This window comes from Mixophyes fleayi, chromosome 4 (genome assembly GCF_038048845.1).
Source record: "Mixophyes fleayi isolate aMixFle1 chromosome 4, aMixFle1.hap1, whole genome shotgun sequence".
NCBI classification, from domain to species: Eukaryota; Metazoa; Chordata; class Amphibia; order Anura; family Limnodynastidae; genus Mixophyes; species Mixophyes fleayi.
Window position 1 is genome coordinate 189,985,877 of NC_134405.1, and position 23,286 is coordinate 190,009,162.

A 23,286-nucleotide genomic window follows, 5' to 3' on the forward strand; every position below is an offset into this window, starting at 1 on the left:
TGTATTTTGTTAACTGACCTGAGTCTGACCTAGGCAAGTGTCAATGGTCTTTTGAAAGTAGCCAGGCCCAGAGACAGATAAGATCTGTAAGTAGTTTGTGTATGCAGAGGAGTTAGACTTAGCCAGGCCAAACGAGCAGAGATGAGAACTCAGGTCTTGTGAAATGCCAGGTCTCAGGACATCCATAATTTACTTAGAAATCCCTGTGTAATTTTGGGCATCCATCTAACTTAGGTGAAAATAAAATTCCTAAGGTGGTTGGTGAAGAGCCAACAAGAAATGGTTTAAAAAACCCTTGTATCAATAGTACAGTGTTCATTTCATTGAGGGAGTCTATCAAGACTGAAATGTCTCATCCTTCTCAACTATCTTCCCTCAATCATCAGGGGGTAAATGTATTAAGCTGAGAGTTTTCCAGCAGGTTTGAAAAGTGGAGATGTTGCCTATAGCAACCAATCAGATTCAAGTAAATGACAGCTAGAATCTGATTGGTTTTTCAAACCCACCGGAAAACTCTCAGCTTGATACATTTACCCCCAGGTCTTAACTAGTAAGTAGAAACTTTGATTTAATTTGCTATTTTATTTTTTGAAACTCATTTGTGCAACACTTTGTATGTCTTGTTATTAATTTTTGTAAATAAGCCTTTTCTCCATGATTCTTTGTGAACTTACGAAGCCCAGGGAAGCTCATGCTACATGTGTATGTTATTTAAGTGTGACACATTAATAAGTGGTTCTAATAAATCCTTCCTGGTGGCAGAAAAGGTGTATTCATTGTTAAGTAACTAAGATAACACCAGTCATGGCCAGCTGTTCAGATTGCTGTATCTGGGACAGGCAGGGCATCCGTGACAAGTATACTCTAATTTCTTTAAACATTTTCAAAATAGTGTATGCTTACACAATAGTTTCCCCAGTTTTTTAATGAAGCCACCAGAAACCAAATCAAAGCATCACATGTTTGCTATGTGGTTTTTAATGTTCATGTAATACAGTTACTTGGTAAGGATTAATCTTTTAATGATAAATAAAAAATGTCATTGTATCGTGATGCATGCACCCCATTAAATTATTTTAGTACAAGATTACTATGCTGGCCATATATTTGCATATTATGGACAATGGAACTGGATATGGCAGGCAAGGACTGTATCTATTCGATGTTCTGTACATTACGTATATGGGGCTATGTAATATTCTTGACAGTTGAGTACTGTTCACTCCCAGTATTAAATTCTTTAGCATATTAAGTGACAGGGATTCACTACTTGAGTTTTACTTCTGGATGTGTCTGATAAATGAGACTTAAGCTCAGACAGCTGGTTTTGAACTTAGCAGAGACGCAACTAGAATGAATGGATGAGTCAATATATGCTCAGCCTTTCACAGCAGCTTGCATGGGAAACTGCTCTGATCACTTATTGACCCTGCTGTTCCACTAAGTTCATTCACTCTTGTTTGTGTTCCACTAAGAGTCCAGTGCACATTTCTTTCGCTGCTTCACGGTGCTACCGGGTCCTCTATATACTGCGTTGGTATGCCATGTTAGACGTACACATGCTTCCACGTGTGCATGCCATTCTCTTAAAGGCTCAGTCATATGACTGCTCAGACCTACTGCCCGTCTTCTGCATATACTGGGATCTATTTAAACCTGCTTTGTGCACCTCTAGGGTGCCAGACCATTTATTTATATGTGTGTATCAACAGTTATTCCTGTCTTGCATATCCAGATGATATACTATATATACTACTCAGCATCTGCATTCTGATTAGACAGTCTTCTGCACTCTTCACTGTCTAATACCATTCCATGCTGTTTCCCATACTGACCATGCCCCGCATACGAACTATGCTCAAGATCCACCCTTAGTGCTGCAAACTGCGCAGTCAACACAGCCAAGTCCATACCTCCTTGCTGGGGTGGAAATTCATCGTGTGCCCTCCAGCATTGCTTGCATTAAATTGAAGAATGAGAAATGTTTCAAATTAGATAACACCCTTACAAATAGTAATCTTGGGGCATGGCTTGGCAGCCAAGATGGCTGGACGGGGCTTCTGAAGACTCTGCATGCTGTTGGTAGAGATTTTATTTCATCCTGCCCTAATCTGCTTTTCCTGGCTGCTAACCAGCATCAACAGATTGTTTGGGCTTTCATTTGATACCAATCTTTCAATTGATGGTGGAGAATGAGTTATGCGGTCTTGATGGATCAGATAGTCCCCCCGATCATAAAGGCAGATTGGATGAAACAACCAGAGACCTGAACTCCAGATCCGAATGGAAACCTAACGGAGTGGTGCACTGATCACCATTCCGCTCCATCGGTATCTCAATTAGTACCACCTGTACACTCTGTGCAGACCAGCTTGGAGCAGCTGACATGTGGCTTCTCCCTGTGTCGGGAATCGGACTCTCCCTTGGGTATTAGGGCTCCCACAAAGATACATCCTGGTGAAAGTCGCTGTCTAACTTCGTGTTTCACCCCGGAAACTTGCCTACCGCACTATTAAATATGAAGCCCTTAAGCTGAATGCAAATAAACGGAGCTGCTTGTCACGAGGCAGACATGGACATTACAGGGTTAATGTTTTGGGAAGTTGCTGCTCCCGGATGTAAGGGGGAGGAGTGAAAGGAGGTTTTTATATATATCACTGGTCAGGCAGTTCAACTTCCTCTTGTCATCAGGATTTGCTGCTGATCGGATCACTGTCAGGCTGAGTGGAAAATTATTTGTTATCTGAAGTTACTAGCTTAATTTCGATAGTTCTATTCTTTCATTTCTCTGTACTATTACTGTTACCTTTCAGATAGATATTTTGCTTTATTTACTGCTTAAATTGTGGAGTGTGCTTTTGGTGGTTTCATTCACCTCCGTTTGTGTAGTTCCCCTGCAACCTTAGTGCTAAAATGTCTCGCCCCAGGCACAGCGCAAGTCCCCCTGCTCATTTCAGCGACCTTGCTGAACTCCCCACTGAGAGTGATAGCTCACTGAGTCCCTGAGTAATGGCGGCAGCCAACCCAGCTGAGGGGACGGAAGGACAGATGCCCGCTGACGAGCGCGATGTCGCGCGGGAGGGGCAGAAAGGGCAGTGAGGCAGGGACGTCGGAGGCAGTGGTGGGGTCATCTCTCCTGGCCGCCGGTGCTGTGCGCATGCACAGTCTGGCGCCCAGCAGAGCTCAGAGGCAGAAGCATTTTAGCAAAGGCACCAAAGGTAAAGCCAGAACCGCACGGCACAAGAGAGAGACTTCTTTCCCCACAATGTTGCGGACCCCACCTGGGAGTGATAATTCAGCAAGATTTAGGTCTGGGTCTCCCGCGGTAACGGGGCAGGCAGCAGAAGCAAGTCAGGGGGGAAGAGTGGGGGAGGGGGGTCAGCATGGGTCCTTCAGCATGGGAGCATGCAGCCTACAGACAGGTCACACGGGTCACAGGAGGTGGGGATCCACATTACCCTCCCAGCCCACGGGCGAGGACTTATGAGTATCAGGAGGATAGAAGGCAGCAGTATTACACTGATGCTGGTCATTATTCAGAAAGTCCGGACAGTGATTATCAGGCAGGTGAAGAGCGCCATCTGGTAGACGGTAGTCAACAGTTCTGTGATTTCTTGAACATGCAAGCTTTTCATGGACAAAACAGGGACAGGTTCTATAGATATGAGGGGAGCGATGTAAATGCACCAGGCACAACAGCGGCTTATCAGCAGAGTTACCCTCCACCGTTATTAGGGCATGGACGTAGTAGCGGATGGCCTGCGTTTCATCCTCAAGTAGGGCATGGATCATATGTGGATGCGCATTTTCTTTGTCCTCCGGAGGCTTTCGGAGGACAGCACAAGGAAAGGGGTGCATGAAAGAGGAGCCACCAGCAGAGTAGGTTTGGGGGGCAAGGTGGCATGTTGCCTTCATGAGGGTTCAGGTTATCCCCCACAAGACATGGGGGTGTCCCTTTATCAGGATAGGCCCTCAGGTGAGTCAGAACCGCAGCATATGTATTCCCATCTGAGGCGCTTAACTTATCAGCAAGGGCGCTCACCAGGGAGAGATTATGGGCGAGGGGACAACATGAGGTGGACGGCTAAGTCTGGTGCACTTGAGCAGGCGCAGTCTGCGATGAGGTCAAGAGAGGCACATACTAACTTTCTTTGTCTCCCAGAAAAACAGAGTACCAGAAGAGTGGAGGTTGGTGCTTTAGCTAGAGTTCCGACGGAATCAAGAGGACGCTGGCTATCAGGCACGCAGAGTGCAGCATCGGTGCAAGGGGCGTCTGGCATGGAGGGAGCGGCAAGTGCAGGAAGCACATCTCAAGGTGAGTGTCGTTAAGTCTTGTCTTATGCATGTTCAAATAGTACACTTACTTCATCTGCAAGCAGTGGTTCCTCATCAGACCGCGAAAGCGGTTCTCTTAAATTATTGAGGAAACTGAATGAACATTTTAGCGGGGCTAAGAGCCAGAAGAAGATAGCGCGCGCAGCTGACAGTGATAGCGCAGGCAGGGGTCCAGTTGTGCATTGTTCGTATACAGCCCTAACAGCGGGAATTAGAAAGAGTTTGAGAGAAAGGATTAGGAAGGGCTCGTATGTGGATATATTCAGCATTACAAAAGTGGGAAAGAAGGAGTTGGCAAAGGCGAAGGAGAAAGGGGGTATAGGCGAGGAGGCCTATAAGTCATTCCCCAATTCGGTGACAGCGTTTAGTGTCTTTGCCTCGGTGTACCTGGAAACTAGGCTGGAGGCGTCGGTGGACGTATGGCGATACCTGCATCTAATTACGGGGATTTATAAGAAGGATGGGGGCACTATTTGGCACAGGTATGATGAAAGTTTCCGAAAGAAAGTCAAAGCAAAACACATCATTCCATTTGACTGTAAGGATGTTGAAACTTGGATGGAAATGATGCGTCCAAAAGAAAGTGAGGGTCAAGAGTTCAGGGTGCAGAGGTTTCGCTTGCAGGGGAGACGTAGTTCTTCCCCAGCGCAGAATAGAAACAGGTGCTTTGCCTTTAACAGTGGCACATGCACGCGTGGGAATTCATGTAGGTACGGGCATGTCTGTGCCAAATGCAGGGGACCGCACCCAGCCCGAGATTGCCCAAGAGCCGTGCCGGGTTCAGGTTGAGGCGGGGGGAGCCATTGCCAACTCAGTAAGGCAAGTTCACCGGTCCAGACGCAGCAGCTGGACAGGTGGCTGCGCTTGTTTCCAGATAGGAAACAAGCAGAGTTTTTGAGTGCAGGTTTTAATTACGGTTTTCCCCTCCCCATAGTTGGTATGGTCAAGGCTAGTGCAAAGAAGAATTTGCGGTCGGCCAATGTTTTCCCAGAGATCCTAGCGGAGAAAGTAAGGAAGGAGGTGGATTTGGGTCGCATGGCAGCCCCCTTTCTATCCCCTCCAATACCAGAGTTGGTTATCTCCCCAATGGGAGTTGTACCTAAGAAAGCAGTGGGGAAATTTAGGCTTATACAGCACCTTTCACATCCCCATGGGCAATCGGTTAATGATGCCATAGCCATGGAGGACAGTTCTGTGAGTTACCAGTCATTTGAGGAAGCCCTAGATCTAGTCAGATCTTTTGGGTCAGGGGCCTTGTTGGTAAAGCTAGATATTGAATCTGCTTTTCGCTTGCTTCCCCTGCATCCAGAGTCTTTTAGGTTCATGGGTTTCTGTCTGCCAGACGGGTACTATGTAGACAAATGTTTGCCGATGGGTTGTGCAGTGTCCTGTGCATATTTTGAAGCGTTCAGCTCCTTCCTGCACTGGTGCATACAGGCAGGAATGGGTCATGTGGGAATAGCTCACTATTTGGACAATTTCTTAATCATAGGAACGGCAGATTCATCACAGTGTGCAGATATACTGTTTTCGGCTAAGGCTTTATTTTCGGTTTTGGGAGTCCCAGTGGCACATGACAAGATGGAGTGTCCCTTACCTTGTCTGTCATTCTTGGGAATCGAGATTGACACATTGCAAGGGTGTTGTAGATTTCCCCAGGAGAAGGTGAAGAAGTTAATAAGATCAATCAAACTTACGTTGGCCTCAAGGTCTATTTCTCTGCGTCAGGCCCAATCATTGTTAGGCTCCTTTAATTTTTCATGCAGAATTATTCCTATGGGAAAAGTGTTCTGTAGGAAGATGCAGTTGGCTATAGCGGGAATGTCGCAACCACACGTGCGGATTACCCTGACTAAGGAGGTTAAAGGAGATTTGCGAATGTGGTTGGGGTTCTTAGAGAACTTTAATGGCATTCGCATTTGGCCGGCTCCGCCAGTCTCTAGTAGGCAGCTTGAGTTAGTAACAGACGCTTCGGGGTCTGTGGGTTTTGGAGCCTACTTTAAGGGTATGTGGTGCGCGGATTGATGGCCAGAATCATGGCGTGCTAGAGGGTTGCTAGGCAACCTGCTGGTGCTGGAATTGGTCCCCATAGTTGTGGCGGTGAAGCTCTGGGCGTCGCTGTTAAAAAGGCAGCAGGTGATTTTCTGGTGTGACAACCTGGGTGTAGTAAAGTGTATTAACAAACAGAGTGCATCCTCTATGCCAGCTATAGAGTTGTTGAGACATCTAGTGTTACGCTGTTTGGAATATGATATTACATTCAGGGCGAGACATGTCCCTGGTGCAGAGAACGAGGTGGCTGACGCTTTGTCTCGAGGGCAGTGGGGACGTTTTAGGAAATTGTCTCCGCAGGCTGACATTACGGGTACGCCATGTCCCCCTTTTGTTTGGCAGGTAGTCGAACAGGTATTGTAAGACTGGCAGAAACATCGCTGGCTCCTTCCACCAGAAGAGCATATCGGTCTGCTTGGCCGCAATGGCGACAATACTTACAGTCGCGCGGTCGGTGCGATTCAGGTCAGATCGCTGACATGCTGGATTTTATTTGGGAAAAATATCAAGAGGGAATTTCTAAAATTTTAATGGCGGCCATGCTGGTGGGCATTTCATTTATGGCCAAACTTCATGGGTGGACTGATTTTACGAAAGGGTTTTTAATATCTAAAGCCCTAAAGGGTTGGTCATGAATTCAACCAGGAAAGGAGGATGTGAGAAGGACTGTTGATAAGAGCATTCTAAGAAAACTGATTTCTGCGCTGGCGTATATCACTGATAATGCTTACGAGGTGCTGCTTTTCTGCTCAGCTTTTTCACTGGCTTTCTTTGGCACATTCAGGGTGAGTGAGTTAGTGGCGCAATCTAAGCATGATTTGGGGAACGCTTTGTCGGCTAGGCACATGTTTTTGGATGTTTACATGCTTTCTTGTCAAATCCTTAGATCCAAAACAGATCAATCGGCTCGTGGTCATTGGTTTTCCATTTCTGCGCAAGAGGATAGTGAGATCTGTCCTGTGGCATTGTGCAATGAGTTTCAGAGAGTTAGACCACGTGATGCTGAGCCCTGGTTGATTCATGCTGACAGGTCCCCGCTGTCGAAATTTCAGTTCACAGCCATATTTAAACGTGCATTAGTGCACAAGGGTTTGGACCCGTCACTCTTTGGTACATACTCCTTCAGGATTGGTGTGGCTACTACTGCTGCTAAAGGTGGCTCTTCCGTTAGCGCCATTAAAGCTTTAGGCCGTTGGAAATCAGATGCATACAAGACGTATATCAGACCAAACAGATAGTTGGTACGCAATAGGTTATTCCCCTCCCGTGTTAACCTTGGGCTCCTTCGCTCGCCGTTGTTTTATACGGGGCATGAAGGGATTTTCTCCATTTTTTCCTCCGATAAAGGCCTAATTAGTGGTGTGCCTCCAGGGTTATGGTTTTTACCTTCATTTGGGTTAACACTTCCCCCTTCCTTAAAATCCTGTAAAAGTCACTTAAAAGTCACATAATCTTCCCAGGCTACAAAGAGTTGTGTTATAAATATCAATTGATGGTGTCGAGTTTATTGGTTTACGGTGGATGAGATCAACCTGGTGGTGACAGATCCTATTATCTGTGTTACAGGTTGCTCAACTCAGAGGATAAGCATATGGATTGTTGGGCATTCTTTTGTGTTCTGGTGGCTAGATATAATTTTGACAACAATAGAGATGCCTTTGCAAGGCCAGTGGATATTCGGCGGATCGGTAAAAGAGGTCTGAGATGGCAAGGTTTGATGCCACTTCTGTCTGCTGAAATTGCTAAAGCAGGCCCACCAGATGTGTTGGTGATACATTTGAGGGGTAATGATGTGGGCATAGGTAAGTCATTGGACTTAATTATTGCTATCAGAGAGGACTAGAGAAGTATTAAGAGGCTATGGTCTTCAGTAATGATTTGCTGGTCCAATATTATCCCACAAATTAACTGGCGAGCAGAGATAGCTTTCCGCAAAATAAAGACCATGGTGGCTGAGTTGAATAGAGCAACAAAGAAAATAATTTTACAACTAGGAGGGATAGTGGTAGATCACCCCTTAATAAGATCAGAATTAAGAAACCGGTATAGAGATGATGGTGTTCACCTGTCGGTAGAAGGTAATTGGATTTTTGTAGAGCAACTTTTTTGGAGGATAGGTAGGTTAGTGAGGTTTATGGGTGGCAGGCTGGGCGTCCGTTAAAGGACTCCAATGTGGCAGGAGAGCTTTTTCAATCAGCGACTAATTCATACGGTGCTACCGCTGCTTGGCCGCACATCACTGCTCCTTTCGAAGCACCCTGGCTCTTGGTACCTCTGTGCGAGGACCCCTTGATCTGCACTGTGTGCGTACGTCTTGGGGAGCCCAGAGGGGAGTGGTCACGATGATGCCAGATTTAGCACCAGCCGATCGTAAAGGACTGTGGTCCTGGGACCAGTGGTTAGTGTCTGTGGGCCATACACTGTTCGGTTTCGCTATTAGTTGTTAGCTGATTGGATCACTCTCACCGCCACCCTTTATAGGTAGTAAATAAATTAAAATAAATAAATAAATAAAAAGTTTACTTTATTTGCCACTACAAAGTTGTCAGTGTCTTTATTTGTAGTTAAGTTTTTAGAGTGTTAAGATTAACTTTATTAATGTATGGTGTAAAGCTGAGGGGATCAGCAGTCTGCAGTTTATGGGGAGCACAGGATAGACTTTTAACCAACCCCTCTGAAGGACACTTCAGTCCGTATCTAGTCTCCGCGAACAGCTGCGCTACTGTGGATAGTGGCCCACCACTTCTCCAACTTCATTAGGTAAAATAAACTATTATTTGACCTTTATCCTTAGAAACTGACTTTTCGTTTACTGTGGTGAAAGTGGCACCTTGCAATACATGTGCTCCCATAAGCTTCCACTGACATTCTATACTGGCCTCTCACTTACCCATCTTTAGCCTGAATTGGCTTTCTATATCAATAATAATCCTATGTAAAATATTATCCCATTGGATGGTGCTGCCTGCAGCAAGTTATTTTGATTTGACTGTACACAGTCCCTAAGGGATCTTACTTGGTACATTTAAGTGAGCTTTTATTGTGGGTCCTGTCTGCTCTTTACTGTATTCTGCCATTATTCTCTACAATCAATTGCTGGAAGATATAATCTGGTGAACTTTCTATGGATACCTAATGGCTATAGTTAAGTTTGCAGTCTAGAGTATACTAAACTGCTCATGGAACGATTTATCTTCCTCGCAACGGTAATCAAAATGTATCGGCAACCACTCTACGGTGCTCCCGTCTTGTGCTGTATGGCTACTTAAGATTTACATTGGGGTAATATGACCAGTGACAACCCACACTTTTGCAACCACTTTCCAGTAACTTAGTGATAGACCTTACTCATCTCCAATTTAGAAGTTTACATCCATCCCAGTGCCTCTTCTCCTATCCTGGTTCTGTTTTGTTTGCCATCCATCACAGAGGGTAAGGAAAATAAAGGCACCTCAAAAAAGAGACCACGGAGGACAATTCATAAAGATCTCTACTATTTCCCATATGAATTTTGACACTCCAACCTCTTCACCTTCACATATGTCCGCTTCCAGCTCATCACCCCAGGGGGAATTCAAGCCTTTAATCCCATTACTCCAGAAACTCAAGACATTGACGCGGTCTTGCAGCTTCTAAATCTCTTCCTACCAAACAGGAATTGTCAAACAAACATTAATTTTAAATGCTAGAAGTTAAGTTGAATGAGACCGTAAACAAAGAATTTGTCCTCCTCCAAGCCGACTTCGTCAATCTGACCACCAGACTGGCGTTCCTGGAAGAGAACAAGGAGGCCTGTGAAGAACTTCAACTGCTACATAACTCTCTGATACACCAAGCATAAAAGTTGAAGCTGCTGCGAAACAGAGTTGATTACTTAGACAATAGAGGTCGCAGCAACAACTCACGCATCAGCGTTATACCAGAGAGCATCTCAATACAAGGCCTGATTGATTTTCTTACTAAAATCTTTAACAAGATTATTGAACAAGACACCAACAGACACATAACATTTCACAGAGTCCATAGAGCTCTGAGACCTCGTGGAGCTCCAACAGACCGACCGAGAGATGTGATAAAAAATAATGAGACATCTAGATAGAATTGATATGATGGTCAAAGAATCCAAATATTCCAGGACCTCTCGTGGCACACCCTGTAATTACGTAGCATTCTCAAACCATTAACTTTGGAAAAAAACAAGTATAGAAGGGAATACCCATTTCAGCTTCAGGTCATTCACAATGGAAAAACAGTCACAACTGCAGGATACATCAAAACTGAACTCCTTCTGCTCTACCCTTAACATACAGAGTGTAAACCTACCGTATTGGCAGGACCACGCCCTTGATCTACCTCCTCAGGAGGACGGAGACTGGCAAATCATTGGAAACTCCTAAAAGTCAATGAAGAGGCCTCAGAATTTTCCAAGAAATCAGGACACTTGAATACTCTGGGGTGAAAGTCCCCTATCCTGACTTTGTCTTTCTGATTAATGACAGTAGAGTTTCAAGTTGAGGTTTTATGTGTTTTCTTTCTTCCATGCTCTTCTCAATTTCCAGTCCAGTAATTTCTTTATTGTATTTTGTGGTCATGAGTAATGATACTCTGATATTTCTTTTACATGGCTTTTCACTACCTATGTTTAGCCTTCTCACTTAGAGGTGATTGTGTTTGGATCAAATTTGTATTTGACCTGCAGTACCTCTATGCTACCAGAGGTACTGCTGTTTTGCCAGTGGACATTTCCACCTCGCCTGCAGGAGTTAAATTACTGCTCTGATCATCACCTACACCTGTTTCAGAGCCTTATACTCGCACCAAACATTGCTCCTTGCAGTTCATCAATTGTTTGCTGCTTCTGGTGGCTGTCAGTACTGCTGTGTTATTGTGCCTGTTGTTCTCCTGATTATCTGACTTCTGCTGTTCCATCATTTTGCACCTTTGTCTGTGACCCAAGACCCTTTGTTTCGTTTTGACCTTGCTCTTGCTTACTCCCTGGTATCACCTGACCCTCCTTTGCCTGATTTTCCTGTGGATTATCTGGTGCCTCCTGTCACCTGGTTAATCCTTGTAACCTGCATCTGCACTTCTTCATTTTTGACTAACATCCAGTGCCTCGTGCCGCCTAACTAACCTGGTATTCAGTCTCCTTGCACCTATATCTCAACTGTATACCTGGACACCAGTCTCTATTAAATCTGGTAACCTGCATCTGCACTTCACCATTTGTGCCTGATATCTAGCATCTCCTTGTGCCTGCACTCCATCTACTATAGCTAGTCACCAATATCTCCTGCTCCAGTGCTTAAACCAAGTATTCCAGTCTCATTGTACCTGCACACCCTCTGTTATACCTGAATACCAGCATTACCAACTCTTTCATTTTTGTTTGATCCAGTGTGCCTTTGTACCGTGACCTGATTCTACTAAATACATTCTGGTTGCTCACTAGCTGCTACCATGAGCTGCCCTCTCCATCAGACTAGTGCCAGACTGTTCTGCATAAACCCCTGCCTTTCTGACTGTGAGATCTGCAATACATCTCCCCAGCATTACCTGTTGCACCTATGGGATTGTGCTACCTTATATTAACATTAACTGCATTTTGATAGTACCCGAGTGACCTGTGTTCAAAATGAAGACACTAGTAACTATAAAATAAATATTTTTTTATGTTTAATTTTACTTATTTGCTTGTCACTGTCACCGATCTCTGGTGGACCCCCGCCTCAAAAGTTTTATCCTGAAAATGTAACCCTCACAGTTCTCAGGAGTGGTTTTCACATTGCTTTCCTGTTGATACATTGTTTTTTTGAATGTTTTGCTGTTCTCCACCCTTTCCCTTCTTCCCACTTGCCTTTTCCCACCTTCCCCCTCTTCTTCCCTTATTCTCACTATTACCTTAAGGCCCGGGTCTCACTTACTGATACATGATGCTCCACATATTGTTGTCACTCACCGGACCGTGAGTGCCTCTGCTCTTGTGCGTGGTTCTCTCTCCTTCCTGACGGCGCCTGTCCTGAGCCGCGGCCGTCCGCCATCTTGATAGGACTGCGCATGTGCAGGATCCCTGAACTCTTATGACCTTGCTTTTAACTTAATTGGTGGATCAATCACCTCTCCCTATTTAAGGAACCTGTGGCCTTTGTATCGTTGCCTGATCTTGATTCTAACTCCCTGTGAGTCTCTGAAGGTGTTCCCTGTGTCCTGCTCGTGTCTTCAGTTTCCTGCTGGACTACCTGCTCTGCTCATCGGCTACCATACCCGCTACTGACTCCTAGCTTTCCTGCTCATGTCTTCTGTTAAAGTAATTCTATCGTTTTAAAATAAGCATTGCCCAATCAATTGAATGTGTGTCCAAAGCACAAAGTGATTTATTTTTAACAGATGTAAATAGTCAACAATTCAATACATTATTATATCATGATAAAGTACAGTACAGCACAGCCAATACCAAAAGATAATACATACATACCGCTGCAATCGCTTGCGCACGCTGCGCAACCACGGGACCCGATGGACAATATTCTGTATAGAATATTGTGTCAGAATTGACTGAGGCCCCAGTGAGATGCAGCTAATATATATATACAGTCAGTGTTTCATTGTGAACAATAGAGATGACGTAGATTGTTTCTATAGGTCCAGACGTTGGGTGGGTCCAGGCCAGACAGGTAATAGGTTGATTCAATCTAAGGAATCCAAAGGTGGGGGTCTTCTCTCCAGGAGGTCTGCTCCTTTTCATAGCTAGTATCATACAAAGGTTTTACTCTCTAATATCAATAACTAAAGTATGCATAGTATGCATAGTGTGATCTCTTCGCCGACTGCACCGGACAGCTGCTGATGATTAGGGCTTCAATATGATATCAGGCATGACACCTTTCCTATTATCTAAACCTTTAATAACACTACAATGTACATATAATCAACATATATATATATATATATATATATATATATATATATATATCTATAGACTAATAATAAACCGAATACTATCTGCTCCTGAATTACAGTGTAACAGAACCAATATGAAATTATATAAATAACTAACTGTTGTAATGCGAGTGTGTGCGTGCGTATTTTACCGTGCGAACGCACCACATCACGTAACACGTGGCGTACGCTTCGCAATACGCACGGCAAACCAATATTAAACCAATATACTTTCGTTCATCCAATTATACGACTTCGACAGTCCACCCTTTGATAGTACAATAAACTATCACCTTAAAGATGTTATAAGCAGGATCTCAGTACCACGTTTCATTGTTATGTAATACAAATCCCCCTTGGTGTATGTCCACGCTGTTCGTAGATCTAAACAAGTTATCATAAGAGAAAGTCTTAATCTTCTAAACGACTTCTTCTTTTACTATAAACCGTACACTTCTGGAGCTTGGAGATAACCTTGTGTATGCCCTTCAAGGGTGCAATAAAACACTTAATATATTATTTGGAAAGGTACAAGGTACAGTAGAACGTGTATCAGCTATACAGAATTCTCTACTACAGTTCTTCAAGTTTAACAGGTTCTTCTGTCCAACGCATGTCTTTAAGCTCAGAATACATTTAAACATTTCATGTTCATCAATAGCATCATCCAATGTCTATCAATAATGTCATATGCAATCTCCTTCAGCTTGCGTTAATATACACACATCTAATAATGTCACCAGTTCTTTTCATCAACACTTGTGGGCGGGCTATTGTCTGTTCGTTCTTCCCAGTCTCTCAATACTCAGATTTAACAGTGATCGGCTTGCAAAGCATTGGGAGACTTCAGACTAAGGGACCTAGGTGTCCTACTTTTTCCCTTAGTGACCTCCCGCCTATAGTTCGGGTACCTCAAGAATATTTAGTGGAAAGAGAACTAATCCTACTTGATATAATCACTGAGGCACGTGTGAGCACGCCCAGCACTTTGTTTGGTCTAAAACCTTACCCTCCCAAGAATGATAATCATTCTCAAGGATGCCTGCTCGAGTCCGGATATTACTGGACTGGCATCGCTGGGTGTATCTCTTTTTTAACTATGGGGTCGCCGTACTTACGGACGTAATGCTACTCAGACAATAGCCCCTCGCACTTTCTCCAAGCTCCAAGGTTTCTAAATTTTCCTTTACCCCTGAATTGAATAGAGTAATTGGCCGGACTGATTATGCTACTAACTTCTTCCTCCCCAACACCTCCTTATCACTACCTGAACCAGTCTCTGTCACCTGCTACTAATCGAAAGAATTAACCGCCCTGAGAAGAAAATGAAATGAGAGAACACAAAACAGGAAAAACTACAACTTCATGCTGGACAACAGTCTTAGCCTTTGGCTCAGGTGCTACTAACTGTATTCGAGGCCTTCCAGTACAGACTCATGAGTGCCCTTGGACCCTTCTCTGAGTGTTGGCCCCTCTGCAGTGGGTGGTATGGGCACCAGTGTGTCTCTGCTACCCTTAAAGCCGTGAGGCTGGTAGCCTACACCTGCTACCTGTCTGGCAAATAACCTAAGCTTAAGAGATTTCTGCTCCACAACTTACTCTCCCGATCCAACATCCTGACAGTTAGTGTGACCTTTCAGGAAACAGTGTTTTGGACGTTCTTGGTTACTGTCTCACTATTTACCTTCTCTCAAGGTCTAACCTAGCCTCCCAGTTACAATCTCATCTCACGAGGGGTCAAGAACGTTTCAAAAACTGACAGGTTAGAAGTCTGCCCAGGGGTGATCTCTTGGTAGCGGGAAAGGACTAGTGGCACTTCAATCAAGTTCCAACTCTTATTCTATTCAATTCATTCTACCGAGTACCACTACTTTATGTTCACACTGGTTTATGGCTAATTGAAAGTATGTGATTTGTTACCACTACTCATACATTATACATCTATTATCAATAACATGAATACCCCTATCATCTATTATAACTCTAGGACTATCACATTGAATAACAAAAGCTTTGAGTATGATACAGTAATACATTAGACACATTTCAATACACCTCTACCCAGACATTTTTCATTGGTACACCTGTGTTTACTTGAGGATCCTGCATGGTGGTAATTGGATGACGTGCATTTGTTTTACCTGGAGGAAAACCCATCAGCAGGAGGGATATGGGATGGCTCTATTAGTCTACCTTGTCCATCTCTCCAGAGTCCACCAGACTCCTCACCACATCTCTTCACCTTCCAGACAGTTTATCCCTCAGGTAACACAAATCTTCCTATATTAACCAATATGTGTATGCGTGCATGTGTGTGTGTGTGTTCACCTTTTTAAAACTAAAACAATACAACGAAAAACAAAACAAAACATAGATTTGTTAGCTGTCACATAAAACCCTGCTGTCTATTTGACAGCTATGTTCTCCCTGGTGTGACAGCCATGTATGGTCGTGTGTGTAAGTGTGGACTTTACTAGCAGCTACTTCAGTTGGTAACTGTGTCACTGTATGAAGTCCTCTATGTAGTGTCCTAATCATGTGCTGGTATTGCTATAAAACGATTTCTCAGTCACCTCAACATCGCCCTCTAGACTAGAAAAAATGCTAAAGACCAATGTATATCAATCGATTTTCCCTCTGCCAACTCACATGTCATTCTCAGTACCTCATATTCAGCTACTTGACTAGGTGGGAAAGGCAAAGGGGTCTCTTTCTATAACACTTTCTTCAAATATAACAGTATCCAGTACATGTCTGTCTAACAGTGAAAAAAATATAAAACATGAAAATTCTACATTTTCTAGGGTTTCACATTATGTCGTATCTTGTGGTAAAAATCCTACTCCAATGTTCTATACAGAGATGCATATCTGTATGCCTCACCTCTAGCATTCTTCTGTCCTCCTGTCCTGCCCACCCTTTGTGCATCCATATAAAGGCACATTTTTGTACAGGAGGCACGAGCCAAAACAAAAAAACAAAACAGATATGCAATCTATAACACATGAATCGTATTTCCACAACAGAACCTTTCTGCTTAAAATCAGCAGTTTCTATACACATGAAAACAAAACCCCTGACTGTTTCTGTAACTCATGTCAATCTAGTGTGTGTATCTCTGAATTTGTCTTATGTAAAAACATAAAATATGTTTAAGCCCCATTGTTGAGACTGTGTCTGATTTTATCTCTACCAGAGCAGAGAGAAAGAGAGAGAGAGAGGGAGGGAGAGAGATAGAGAGAGAGAGAGAGAGAGAGGGAGAGAGAGAGAGGGAGGGAGAGAGAGATAGAGAGAGAGAGAGAGAGAGAGGGGTAGAGAGGGGTAGAGAGAGAGAGGGGTAGAGAGAGGTAGAGAGAGAGAGGGGGCGGGAGAGAGAGAGAGAGACTAGCGTTTGTGTAAAGAATGAGAAATAGGAAAGCAATGAATGATGGGAATACAAAGGTTTGAATAGAAACATACATGTAGAAAGGGAGATTTTTACAACAAAATGACAGCTGGATTGGACTCTGACTCTATGGGGAAATGGCTGTATTCATTCCACTGTTCCCCTTAGTTATTTGCTAACTATGACCCCTCCCCATACTTGACTAGGGGTTCTTAACAGTGCAATCCAGTGTCGTCCATCATTTGTTCATTAAGAACTCGGTATCTCATTGACTACATACCTTTTCAACGGACTTTTCTAACTTATAATAGAGAAATGTAAAAATGTACTCTTAGTGACTCATATTTTCTCTGAAATACATAAAACGATATTTTGGAGCAAAGTATGTACATACTTCATTGTTGGATAATGATTCTCAGCCAAACAAATTATCACGAGTCACTGCAGCCTAAAACAAAAGAGTGTTCCAATTGTCTATTGTTAATTAGTCTTTCAAGAGTAATTCTTCTATTTCTCTATCTCACCCCTTTTAAACACTTGTCTATACTTCTTTTGTGTCCCCTTTATCTGTGAAAAGAAAAACAAGATAGTTATCTTAAAACAGCAAACAAAACAAACATTTCTATTCTTTTGCCGTCGGCTAGTGATTTAGGAAAACAAACATGTGACAACATAAAACGAACAAACAAAATCAACAAAGATTACTTTTAAAAAAATAAGTTTCTTTCTACATTTTGCACCTTAATGCTCACCACAGATTAACTCTAGAGTCGGCTCTGTGGGTGTCTATGTGATTCCCCCTTAGATGGGCCAAGTCTCTTTGCTTCCGCTCTTGTCATTGTACAGTCCTTTGCTTGGTGTCCCATTTTAGTGCATCTAAAACACTTTCTCAACTCATGTTGTTTCTCTTCTTTTTACAATCTCTTGCGAAATGGCCTTCTTCGTGACACTTAAAACACCTGATTTTTCTATGTTTCTTATTATGTGGGTTGTATGCTGGTGGTCGTGTGTGCAGTCCCTCTAATGCTGGGATACTTACTATCATTACCCTATCACTTAGTGTCTCTTTCTGTTTATTCATACTTCTATCATGTTCTATAGCTGACTCCCTGAGAACACTTACAGTACTTCCTCTCCAGTATGGTAATGAAGTTTGCACCCTTTTTTTCAAGTTTTCCCTGAGTCCATCCATTAGAACGTGAACAGCAACCTCTCTGTAATCTTCATTATCTTTTATGTCTGGTACCTCAGTATATTTGACCATCTCCATCAGAGCCCTGCAAAAGTAGTCTGTTGCATTTTCACTATCTTTTTGCTGGATACTAAAAATTTTACTCCAGTCCACTATCACTGGGAAATATATGGCCAACTGTGTGATTATATTTCTAATATTGTCCTGATTATCATCCTCGGTTAAGGATTCATCCTCCTCCAACATACAATCATTAATGAACTTTTGTATATCAGTATTGAGAGGAAGACAGGCCTTCAATAATACTCGCCAATCTTTATTAGTTGGCTCATACACATTACCATAATATCTAATAAACTGCTGACATTTGGTCAAATCTTTCCTAGGATCAGGGAAATCAGACAAAATTGAAAATGTTTCAGACCTAGTGCATGGATCATGCTTTGCTACATGTTTTAAGGGAACATCACTATTCCTGTCTGCTTTCCCATTGGGAACTGCTGCTGTGCAGACAGGATGTAAGTCTACCAAATCACTAAAACTAGTTGCTGAAATTGCTGCTGCAGTACAATGGATGTCTCCCCCTGTGTTAACCTTTTCATTGTTCTCACCACTTTCAGCAGCTGCCCCTATTGGTGGGACCGTTCCTCTTCTTTTTCCTGAAACATTACCTTTAACGTTACTTAAAACAACATACAACTTACTAGTTACAGTTTTTACATTTTTGGTATTGGCTGTACTTCCCGCCCCGACCGAATTTATCGGGGGCGTGTTTGCGCTCAGTTCGCCACGCTTTGCAACGCACACTTCCGGAATGCTTGTTTCCGGTACGCTTACTTCCGCTGAACACGTGTTTTTCCTTACACTCACTTCCGCTGTGCGTTCGCTGCTCTGCCACGTGTTACCTTCCATTTGCCACGATTTTAAACAATGATTATGTGCATTTCTCACTTTCGTTGACTTAATCAACCGTACTTTATCTTTTACGATATTTAGCTCCTCTGCATTAAAACTCCCTGTTGTTGGGAAAGGCCTATCACAATCTTTGGTCATTTCGACCCACGTGTCACAATACACAGTTGCGTATGCACCATTTTTTGCACACATGAGAAATCTCGCTGACTCAATAAGACCTTCCTTAGGCAGTAAATTGGCAATCTCTAGCGTATGCCTAGCACCCATGTTGCACAATATACTTTCTACCCGGAACACAGACACACCGCAATGCTCTGTTCCTTCCGGCCAAATGTGAAATACAGACACACCGCAATGCTCTGTTCTTTCCACTAAATAATTTCAACTCTGTTGCTATACTCACCGCTAGAGATCTATAATGCTCGGTGAACGTATTTCCTTTAGCCGCGTTCACTCGCTTTTCTCGCCCCTGGCGAGGATCCCTAATACAGAAATATCACTGTGGGCCCCAAGGGCTATCAGCTCCTCGATACCCTGGCTCAACCACAAAAATCTGCTGAGTTTATTATCGCTGGGAGCGCAAGTTAATACAATCAACCTGCCTTTCCAGTATAATTCCTCCTAGCTGCTTCACCAATTCGCACTAACGGTGCGATTGGATCGCACTGCCTACCAATACTAATTATTAGCAAACCTTGCGATCTATTGGTAGCGCTTTGCGAAAACCCGGTTTTCGCATTCGGTATACCTGCCCTGTATACCGTCCTTCAGTTGGGCAATCCGCCTCGTCAGACAGCAACTGAGCACCTCAACAATAAACAGTGTATCTACGTTACAAAATCGCACACTATACACCTTTTCTGCGCAGAAAATTGAAAGTTCCCAACAACCGTAATAATGTCTCAGAGGCTTTCACAAGTAATTATACTATGCATATAATAACTATCAAAACAATTGTTCAACCACGTGGCAAATCTACCGGAAGTTTGCGTACGCACAGCAGGAAGTACACATACGCACAGCAATGCAATACACTTTAAACCATTAAAACGACAATAAAAAGAAACATTTTTTCTTTCTTGTCCCTAGATTCTAATTAGCGTTCCTTCAGTCTATGCAACAACGGACATTCGGTTTCGCAACACACAGTGAACCACAGGTATTAGGCGCATTACGTTCTTTCCTGCTTTATGCGACGCGTCCGTCAATCCACCCTTTGTTGAGGAACCGAATATCGTAAGCGTTGCATACCTGCCGGTAACGTAACTCCTAACTCACGAGCCCCCAAATTGTTAAAGTAATTCTATCGTTTTAAAATAAGCATTGCCCAATCAATTGAATGTGTGTCCAAAGCCCAAAGTGATTTATTTTTAACAGATGTAAATAGTCAACAATTCAATACATTATTATATCATGATAAAGTACAGTACAGCACAGCCAATACCAAAAGATAATACATACATACCGCTGCAATCGCTTGCGCACGCTGCACAACCACAGGACCCGATGGACAATATTCTGTATAGAATATTGTGTCAGAGTTGACTGAGGCCCCAGTGAGATGCAGCTAATATATATATACAGTCAGTGTTTCATTGTGAACAATAGAGATGACGTAGATTGTTTCTATAGGTCCAGACGTTGGGTGGGTCCAGGCCAGACAGGTAATAGGTTGATTCAATCTAAGGAATCCAAAGGTGGGGGTCTTCTCTCCAGGAGGTCTGCTCCTTTTCATAGCCAGTATCATACAAAGGTTTTACTCTCTAATATCAATAACTAAAGTATGCATAGTGCGATCTCTTCGCCGACTGCACCGGACAGCTGCTGATGATTAGGGCTTAATATGATATCAGGCATGACACCTTTCCTATTACCTAAACCTTTAATAACACTACAATGTACATATAATCAACATATATATATATATATATATATATATCTATAGACTAATAATAAACCGAATACTATCTGCTCCTGAATTACAGTGTAACAGAACCAATATGAAATTATATAAATAACTAACTGTTGTAATGCGAGTGTGTGCGTGCGTATTTTACCGTGCGAACGCACCACATCACGTAACACGTGGCGTACGCTTCGCAATACGCACGGCAAACCAATATTAAACCAATATACTTTTGTTCATCCAATTATACGACTTCGACACTTCTGTTTCCTGCTGGATTACCTGCTCTGCTCATCGGCGGTTCCCATACCCGCTACAGCCTCCCAGCTCTCCTGCTGTGTGCACCAGGACAAGCCTCTCTACTCAGCGGCGGTATGCACACTTGTTATTGACTATTAACTGTTATCCTGCATATCTGCCTTGGACAAGTTTCTCTACTCAGCAGCGGTATACATACCCGCTATAGACTATTAGCTGTTACCCTGCATATTTGTTTGGACAAGCTTCTTTGCTCTCCAGCTGTATACATACAGCCATAGACTATTACTATTACTCTACTTATCCGCACCTGGACAAGTCCTCACCTCCTCACAGTGGTACAACTTGCTATCCGCAGACCACTGACTTCCCCGCTACCTACCTGCACCTGGACAAGTCTTCCCATCACAGCAGTGGTACAACTTGCTATCCGCAGACCACTGACTCCTCCGCTACCTACCTGCACCTGGACAAGTCTTCCCATCACAGCAGTGGTACAACTTGCTATCCGCAGACCACTGACTCTCCCGCTACCTACCTGCACCTGGACAAGTCTTCTCATCACAGCAGTGGTACAACTTGCTATCCGCAGACCACTGACTCTCCAGTTACCTTCCTTCACCTATTCACGTCCGCCCGGCTCTTCTTGGTTGATACTTGCCTCTGCACTATAGTTGCAATTCGTTGACTTTCCTACCATTATAGCTGCGAGTCGCTGACTCCTATCTACTCCATTGACATTCTCTCTCCACCTGCTGTTGTATAACGTTCCTACTATTCACCCTACTGCCCAGAGGATCGCTGTGTAAACCCTGCCCCTCTGGTAAGCATTATCATCTGGTGAATCCTGGGTAGAACTCCTAGTGCCCGTGACAATTGTTCATTTGTTAACCACACTTCAGACACTTTATGGCCACAAAATTTTAAATTATCTCAATTACTGAAAAGGCACTCAATATCCCAGAACAAAGATCTAGAGCCCTATGTGAGTTTCATATTCGGTGGCATGTATCTCCCCATCTTGAGGATGACTGATAATAGTCTCTACCCCAGACTCCTTACACTATCTCCCTTGGTTGACTCCGAGAGACTCTGGACCCTAAGTCACCACACACCAATCCCTCTTATTCCCATCTTTCTCTTCAGCCTCTTTCTCCTCCCTCCCTGTTTGTTATCTTATGTTTGCTCCCCTCTGCCATCTTTCTTTGTCATTATGACTCCTTATGCCCCACTTTATTGTGTAACCGGTATATGGAGCATTATCAAACCATTCATTGGCTTTGGCTTGCACTTATCCATTTACCTATACTGTCCTATGTTGTTATTGTATATGTACGGTATTGGTTTACCTTGTTTCAATAAAAAGACATTATAGATAAAACAATAGTAATGTTTATAAGTAGTAGTCCATTAAAATAAAACATATATAATGGGTATAGTTATCAATATTTTAATTTAGCATAGACTAATGGATATCTTGCTCTGTACACTGTATACAAACTGAGATCCAGTTTTTATGGTGTATGGGTTCTTTATTGAGAGTGTAAATTTAAATTGCAAAGAAAAGTGTTATTTGAAATTGCATTCACATGTTATCAACTGTGGGTTAGTAAAATCCATAATAAAACACATACATCTATTTAAAGGTTTAATTAAAGCCCTTTAAATGTTCAACCCTTGATTATAGCACACAGTATATTTGCATGTATAGTAACATTAAGTAAGCTTTTAAGAGTAATACACACTCTTTCACATCAACACACAACATTTTCATGTTATATTCGCTTAATAGGGATGTATAATGGGAAACTACAATCAAAATAACCCAAAAATGAAAATTCATTATCCCAACTCCTTAATCTGTCAAACACAAGCTTTGTTTCAAATTCATGTAATTTAGATCAATTTTGGTCAATTTAAGAAAATAATTGACGTACTATGGTTGTTTAAAAGATGCTGCAGCTTTTTTCATTCATTTCAGTAGGGTTTTCCAGTGTGTGCACTACATGTAAATACTGTATTGAAATAAATTGGTCCATTAAAAAGGATGGGAAAATATGTTGTTACTTCAATAGAGATTCAGAAGCCTTTAATTAATCCTTTGTATGTGAAATCACAGTGGAGAGTTCCTGACACTCCACCTCACTTCCAGCCAATCACTGCTTGTAACTGGGTGATGGTGAAAGAGAGTCAGAGGGATGCTTAATATCAGATACTAGCTACAGAAGAGAAAGGCACCTGCATATACTGACTCCACCATTCTCAACTGAATTTTCCCCATATCTAAAGGAATTATATTTTTAT